Genomic DNA, 8,993 nt, shown 5'->3' on the forward strand with positions numbered 1-8,993 from the left:
TTCCCAGCCTGGGATTTAAAATCAAGGGTTATGCATTACCTGCTCTGATCACAGTTTTGTAAAACATCAACTTGCATCCTTATTTTTCATCATTTCTAGCACCTGGGGATTTCAGCTCCCTGTGAACCCAGCTCTGCCCTAAATCGATTGATCTATTATCTATCTATCTATCTATCTATCTATCTATCTATCTATCTATCTATCTATCTATCATCTATCTATCTATCTATCTATCTATCATCTATCTATCTATCTATCATCTATCTATCTATCAAGAGATTGGTGTATTTTAGGCATTATTTTTAGGTATTTGTAGTAGGATTTTCATACTGGATTAGTCCACCATTTTTCTAGAATGGGAGATCTTTAGGAATTTTCTTTTAAAGTCAGTGCACTTGTAAAAAACTTGTGTTGATTTAAAGAAAAAATTTCAGGGGATCCCTGGATGGCGCAGTGGTTTAGCGCCTGCCTTTGACCCAGGGCACGATCCTGGAGACCCGGGATCGAATCCCACGTCAGGCTCCCGGTGCATGGAGCCTGCTTCTCCCTCTGCCTATGTCTCTGCCTCTCTCTCTCTCTCTCTCTCTCTCTCTCTCTCTCTCTGTGTGTGTGTGTGTGTGTGTGTGTGACTATCATAAATAAATAACAATTAAAAAAAACCATATACAAAAAAAAGAAAAAAATTCAGTAATTGTAAAGGTATTAAATGATATGCAGTTTGAGCTCCCTGATAAGCAGACTCTAAGAGTTCAAAATGTTTATTAAGACATGCCCCTGGGAAGCACCCCTGGGGAAAAAGTTGGATTGGGCAGGGGAGAAGCTGTGATACAAGGCTAATGAAACCCTTGCCTGACCCTACAGGATGCTCTGGAGCTAAAGTGTCTTTTCTGATGCATCTCGCATTAGGCTGAGATAGTCAAGACTTCATATTCCTGAATTGATTAGTCTTTGGAAGTTGGTTGCCCCAGGGAGAAGGCATAACCTTGGACTACGAATCTCCCTGCACCTGAGACAGTCCTTTCACTGCTGAAGGCTGTCTGTGAAATACACTTACAGTAATTGGGCAACAAATATCTCATTGAAGTGGGTGAGTGCATGGGTGGGTGGGTGGGGGGATATGAATGGCACTTTACAGTGTAATCCGCATATATTCCAAAAGTCAATAAAGTGGAATATGTATGATAACAGCCTAGCAGGTTAAAGATCTAGGGGTGTTAAAAAAGAATGCCAAGACCAGCTTAAAGCAAGATACCAAGACAACCTTCTCAAACTAAGAGCATAGTAGTGATCTGACCTCATTACCAAAATTAATAATGATTAATTCCAAGAAATGCTAGTAAGGACCTGTCAAGACGTACATAGAAGGTAGTGTTCTAGTTGCCAGCAGGAATATGCTCCATTGTTCTCAATGCATGATTAATTATTGATTTGTCTTGCTAACAATTTAATAAAGGTAATTATTCTATGAGACTAAATTCTGACTCAGAAAGAAAAATTACTTGTTGAAGTTATAGTGATAAGATATCCTGAGGAAAAGGAACATGCCATTATAAGAAAAAGTACAAAACCAGAATTGATGTGAAAGCATTGTGTTCAACTGTAAAAGAATATTCAAATATACTCTTAAAATGTAAGGCTCTCTTGTTTTTATGGAGCACCTATAGTGTAGCATATTGTAGAGAATGCTGAAATTGGAGTCAAAAGACCTGACTTTACATCCTAGCTCTATATAAGAGGAATTCAATTCAATTTAATTCAGCAAATATGGATTCATATTAATTATGTGACAGACAAAATGGCAGGCACAGATCTTGCCTTGAAATAATGGGAGTAAAAATGCTGTTGGTTATTATTTAACAAATTCTAGGTAGGGGGACAAGTGGTAGAGGACTGAAAATGGGTAAACAGTACCTCTGTTTTCAAGATGTGGAGACATATTTTCATATTCTAGAAACAGTTTGATGTGAATCTCTTTGATTTCTCTAACAGAGTATTATATATGGTTTATGAGCCTTGAGTTAAGGAGATGTGGTCATTAAAAATTAGGAAAGGTTTTTGAGAATGATAGGTTAAGTCTCGTTTCTCTTATCTGGAGGACTAGTTAAGTCTGGGGAATAGCACTTTTATAAAACACCTATATTTCATCTTTTTTGATATCTGGTGTGCAAAATGCTGAAATGAGAATGGAATAAGAATAGAGTTGAACAAGGTTTTTAGCCAGCTTGATAACCATGTGTAACCTATATTCCTGGTTCATTCCATGGCTTTTGAAGTTCAAACCCTCCCTCTAGACCAGGTTACTTCTCCACAGCTTTCTCTACTTTCTTAACTCCTGATTCCAGAGGTACTGTTCCTGAACTGTTTCACATGGACCCACAGTGAAACCAACAGCTACTCAAGATGTCCCAAAAGAATATCACTCTTGAAAAGTATTAATTAGGGAAATAGATTTTAACCAACAATTTCATAGAGCAGAATGAAAAGATGATTTATTCCAAGAACAAAAAGAACTTTAATGGTCACCTTAGGCATCACTGATTTTAAATTATCAGTTGGGTTCCTCCAACTTTGGTATTTTTTTTAATTTTTTTAAATTTTTTATTTATGATAGTCAGAGAGAGAGAGAGAGAGAGAGAGAGAGGCAGAGACACAGGCAGAGGGAGAAGCAGGCTCCATGCACCGGGAGCCCGATATGGGATTCGATCCCGGGTCTGTAGGATCGCGCCCTGGGCCAAAGGCAGGCGCCAAACCGCTGCGCCACCCAGGGATCCCCCAACTTTGGTATTTTACTGGTTTCTTGGTAGCACAGTCAATAACCATGTTTCTCACTCCTTATGTCTACTCTCTCCATGTTTGTTCTCCCATTCTCTTTTCACTATTGCAAAAATACCAAAATTCTCTTGGTTCTGCAGTGTAATTTCTTTCCATGTGTCAATACTTGGGATCTGTTGACATCAGGTTTCTGTGTGGAGTTGGAGGTGGGGACTTATGGTAGATTATTGTGGGCTCTGCACTGTAAAGTTGGCCATATCTTGCTAACTCCTCTAAGAAAAATTTGGGTAAAAGATTGGAAGGCATGCTTATCAAAATTTTGAGTGGCAGAAAACTAAGAGAGAATAGCTGATGAATTAGTTGATGTAATCAATAGGTTGGAATATTAATCCAAAATGAACACAATGAAATGTAATAGACATCAGTGTAAAATCTTATACCTAGATTCAAAAATTTAGATGAACACATATGGATTAGGAGATATTTGGCTGTGAGGGTCAAATTTATCTGTCTACTTGGCTAGGCTACATACAGTCCCATTATTTTTTTTAAATTTTTATTTATTTATGATAGGCACACAGTGAGAGAGAGAGAGAGAGAGGCAGAGACACAGGCAGAGGGAGAAGCAGGCTCCATGCACCGGGAGCCCCCGTGGGATTCGATCCCGGGTCTCCAGGATCGCGCCCTGGGCCAAAGGCAGGCGCTAAACCGCTGCACTACCCAGGGATCCCATACAGTCCCATTATTAAATAAAATACTAATCTAGTTGTTTCTGGGAGGGCATTTTGTAGATGAGATTAATACCCCCAAGCAGGTGACTTTAAGTAAAGGAGAGAAGCTGGGTTTGCTTGATTTAATCAGTTAAAAGGTTTTAAGAATGGTACTGGGGTTTCCTTGAGGAAGAAAAAATGTGAACAGCAGCTTCAGCTCCTGGCAGGGAATTTTTTAAAATTTTTTTATTTGTTTATTCATGAGAGAGAGAAAGAGGCAGAGGGAAAAGCAGGCTCCATGCAGGGAGCCCGATGTGGGACTTGATCCTGGGACCGCGGGATCATGTCCCAAACTGAAGGCAGACGCTCAACTGCTGAGCCACCCAGGCGCCCCTCCAGCCTGTTCTTGACAAACTACCTTATGGATTTGGACTTGCCTAGCCAGCTCCCACAGTCACATAAGCCAATTCCTTGCAATAAATCCTTTCATATATATCTCCTACTGGTTCTTTTTTTTCTAGCTGAACACTCACTGATACACTGACTTAGTACTTTTAGGTGAGAAAAAGATTTCAATTTGCTTTAAGTTTGTTATGAATCATCACTGTGAGTGGGTGCCCCAAACAACAAACAGGATATTAGAAACAATATGTAACCAGCTACACTATTTGGGGAGGTAGGGCAACTACTTCAGTGAAAGAGTCCATAGAGGACTTGTTGTTCTGTACACCTCTCACTACCATAATTTAACAGACTAACACCTAAGATCACTATCAGGAAGTATTCTGTTTTAATGTTAATAATTCTGTAAGAAGTAAATGTATTAAATAATGTCATAAGCTGTGTTATCATCATGAGCTTAGTCATATGCATCTAAGAAGGAGCTGCCATAAATATGTGATGAAAGATATTGGACTAGATGACCTCCAAATTTCCCTTATTAATTCTAAGATTCTGTAATTTTACTTTTAATACCTATGCTTCTATTGTATGCCACTAAAAGTCCTCATCCTTCTAGTTCATGCTATCTAATTCCCCTTGTCTAGAAAACCCAGTGTGTTGGATGTCTTCTTATTGCCTTTTAAAATCCACTCCATCCTGCTCTATGCCCTGGGACACTAACCCATATGGACTGCATCAAAGTTCCCCTCCAGCTTCTGACTTGGTTTGGTTGGAAGGCATCAGCACTCAGTATGAAGGGAAAAGAGTGAGGCAGGGATATTTATTCCCTGGCTCCCCAGTCTGCGTCACTGCAGGTTGGCTTTATCACTTGTCCTAAGGTCACAGTTCTGAGAGAGAGCTCTCTCCAATATAACTCTTGGTTTCTTTCTCAGGGTTCTAATAGCCACTACTGCCCTGTGACTCTTCCAGCCCAGGGGTGGTAATGCCATTAGTGTTACTAGCCTCAGGATTACTTTGCAGTTTCCTTACATCCTGTCCACACTTTAAGAAATAGACCCTTTATTAAACTTGTCTTAAATGACTCAATTTAACGTGCCATTTGCTTCCTGTCAGAACTCTACCTGATACGTCAAGTAACACACGTCAACATTTTATGTCATAATCCAGAATTCTTCAAATGAGTAGTGAAGCAGTCATTTGGAGTAAATGGGGAGGAGAATACTCTTAAAATATTAAGATTTAAAAAATTAAAAAATTTTTTCAAAGCAAGACTCTCATAAAAAATAATCAACTAGAATCACTAAGAGTTTTTCTGGCTCCAAAACTAACCTCTCTCACCTCTGTAATCCTTTAATTCTCAATTTCTATCTATTGCTCTTATTGGCCATGACCACCTTCCTATATGTACTTTTGTCAGAAAGAAACATTTAAGATTTATGTACATCTTGAGAAATGGACTGTTATAAGGCAGGGCTTCTCAAATGTCCTTGGGACATTTAGATAGTCCATGATGAATGCATGTACAATCTCTAGATACCTGGATAACAGGAAGGCATCTCTTTGAAGTCTTAGGTATGATAATCAAAATATGAATTTTGAAATCTATGGCATATATGATACCTATTAGTTCTAAAACAAAAATGTTTTCAATGATTTACTTTTATTTACTTCCCTTAAAACCTTCAAGTAAATTGGGTGCTCAGGAAATTGCAGCATCTTTATTACATAGTTCAATATTTGCTCAAAGACATATTGAGATATATGAGATTAAAATTTCTTGATATTTTCAGCTTACTTTTGTGAGAGGCATGACATAATGGCTAAAAGCTAGAGGACTTTGGTACTAGACCATCTTACTTCAAATCCTAATTTTCCTACTAAATATTTTTTGTGATGCTAAGTAAATTATTGCTCTGCAGGTTCCATATCTTATAAAGTAAAGATAATATAGCCCATGTTAAAATTGGGAAAAACACTTAAAGCAATATGGAAAATGCTCAATTAGGGAAAGCTTTTATTATTATTATTATGTGTCACATAACCACGTCCATATTAGGGAGAGTTATTTTTTGAAAGGTGACATTAATATCTCTTTTATTTTTAAAATTTTGGTGTAATTAACATACAGTTTTATATTAGTTTCAGGGGTACAATAGTTGATTCATTTATTTACTCTTTTAAACAGCAGATGCTCCTTCAACAATCTCTACCTACCTTACTTGCCAAATTAATACTCTTCATTTCTTCTATCTAACTTATTTACTGATATTTGCAGCACATCAAATGCTTGCAAATAGTGGGACTGTCTTTAGTAAATGTGTACATTTCTGTTCCCCGACGTTGCATGCTTACCAGAGATCAAGTGTTTCCAAATTTATCTGTGTCAGTTTTACTGTTTATTGTAACTATGGAATTTAACTTTAAAATATGTAAACTGACTACATGCAAGAGCAAAAAGAAAATGTGTTTCTATGCAATGTAACTGAAAAACAGTGAAAAAACTTGATAAAGGAGAGCCATTAAAAATTACCCAATTTAATTGTAGATGAAATATCTACATAAATGACTGAGGAAAAAGTCTGCAAATATCTGGAAGGATTCTGCTCACAGATTGTTCCATAAGTATCTTTAGTTCCTTGTTTCATTAAAAACTTAAGATGGGAAATCACGGATGATGCATTTGAGTGGGTTTATACTAGAAATGCCAATCAGTAGACCAATGTTAAGTAAAAGGCAAGTTGTGTTTCCATGTCAAAAAATGGTCAAATGAATGTTTCAGTGTATATGATTTAGATTTAAAATAAATTTAAGATATGTACATATGTCTATAATGGCATTAAAAACTGATATCCGTAATTTTTTCTCTGCCAAAGAAGTTTCCCTCTCTTAAACAAGATGTTAATAAAAGGGAAATTCATACATATCTTCTGTAAAAGGGAAAGCACTCATGAAACAGACTTAGATGCTAAAAATGATTCCTAAATTTTGTAATTGAGGGCCAGTTAACTCCTATACATAGAAGGTATGGAGCGGTATGGAGATATTGTTTGTACTTTTTAGACACTTCTTGCATCCAGAGACAGCTGTCAACTAATTGGCTATGTCTTTACTAGGAAGAGATTTTGATTGATAGACTAGAGAAAAAAAGGGCACTATATTAATTTTGGTTTTGTTTAAAGTCTGAGTGTTTCTATTAGTAGAATAACTGATAAATGTTTTATCTACATAATTTTGGAGATTTTTTTTTAAATCCAGGAGTCTTAATTATCAACCTTGCTTATTACCATCAGAACAAATTCTGAATCTAAAAGAAGCTTACAGAATTTAAATCTTTTGTGTGTATGAATATTTATGACTATATTCTAAGACTTCTCAGAAAGTAGCTCTAAAATTTTATTTTAGATTACATGAAGTCATTTTTAATTTACATGTTTGAGGGAATTTACTTACAATGATTTTTTAAAAATATTTATTTATTTATTTGAGAGAGAGAGAGAAAGAGAGAGAGCAGAGGGAGGGGCAAGAGAATCCTCAAACATACTCTGTGTTGAGCCCAACCTGGGACTTGATCTCAGGACCCCAAGATCATGACCTGAGTGGAAACCAAGAGTTGGATGCATAACCAAGAGCCACCCAGGTGCCCTTACTTACAATGAGTTTTATTTCTTTTTGAGAGATCTTTATTTTGAATTCCTTTTATTCTTAATTTACGTTGAATCTTCTTTTTTCCTACAGCATTTTCTCTTTGATAGATCACTTTAATCAATTTTCTTCTTTCCAATATATGTGATAAAAATTGTCTGATTTCGTTCACTGATACCTACAAAGAAAAAGATTTTTGCTTTTTCTATGGATAACTTTTTAAAATGAAACAAGAATGTGAAAATTTTATCTGTTGATGTCAAAAAGAGGATTTAATGCAATCACTCTAATTCCCGCTTTTTTCAAATCAAAATGATAGATGACTTACTTCACTTTAAGAATTCAAATCTTTTATGAATAAAAGCCTTTTAAGCTTATTGCATTTTCATCTGAACTGCAGAGCCACACATTAAAACCTAAATGTTATAAATAAAAATAAAATAGGAGAATTTAACCAATTTTACTCTTTTACTGGTAAGTTGTCATGGTGATATCAATTGTGTAAGCTAAAAAAAAAAGCAAGATGTTGCTATTCCTTACACATTACAACAAATTTATAATGGGTGGATAGTATAGAAATCTGTTACTGTGTGGAGAAAAAATGTAAAAAAAAATGTTTTCCAAAGTACTTTCAAGAAGTTATATAATCAATCTATTTTAACTAGGGGAGAGGGATTTGGAGGGATTATTTTTGAGTAGTAGAAAATAATGAAGATTTGAAGAGAGAAAATAAAAAGCTTTATGGAGATACATGTTCATGATTTACATATATACTTTTTCTGGGAAAATTATATTTGGAGACTAAAAAAATTCCTTTATTGGTCAACCACTATTTCCAAGAAGAGTAAAGGTTTTTATTTGTTTGCTTTTTTATACAGCATCACAATTTAACTCCCTCATTTCAAAATCACTTTCTGGAATGCTTAATGCCTTCGTATGCACAGGCATCAGAGCAGTGACCCAGAGGCTAGAGCATGCAGGGACATGAAGTCATGTAAGGACTTGACAAAAAAAAAAAAAAAACAGACACACACACACAAAAACAGCTTTATTGAGATATAATTCACATTCTATAATTATACATGTATAATTGTACATTTAAAGTGTACAGCTCAATGGTTTTTATACTATTCACAGAAATGTATGACTGCCACCATAGTCAATTTTAGAACATTTTTATCACCTCAAGAAGAAGAAACCATAAGTCCTTTAGTTGTTAGCTTCCTTATTTTCCCATTCCCCCTAGCCCCAGCCTCCAGCAAACTGTAATCTGTGCTTTGTCTCAATGGATTCTCCTGTTGTCAATTTTCATATGAATGAAATTATATAGTATATGGGTTTTGGTGATTGACTTCATTCATTTAGCATAACATTTTCAAGGTTGGTCCATGTTGTAGCAGGTATGAACAGTTCATATCTTTTTATGGCTGAATGATATTCCTTACATGGATATACTACATTTTGTTC

The sequence above is a fragment of the Nyctereutes procyonoides genome, unplaced genomic scaffold (genome assembly GCF_905146905.1).
Source record: "Nyctereutes procyonoides isolate TBG_1078 unplaced genomic scaffold, NYPRO_anot_genome, whole genome shotgun sequence".
Taxonomy (NCBI): Eukaryota; Metazoa; Chordata; class Mammalia; order Carnivora; family Canidae; genus Nyctereutes; species Nyctereutes procyonoides.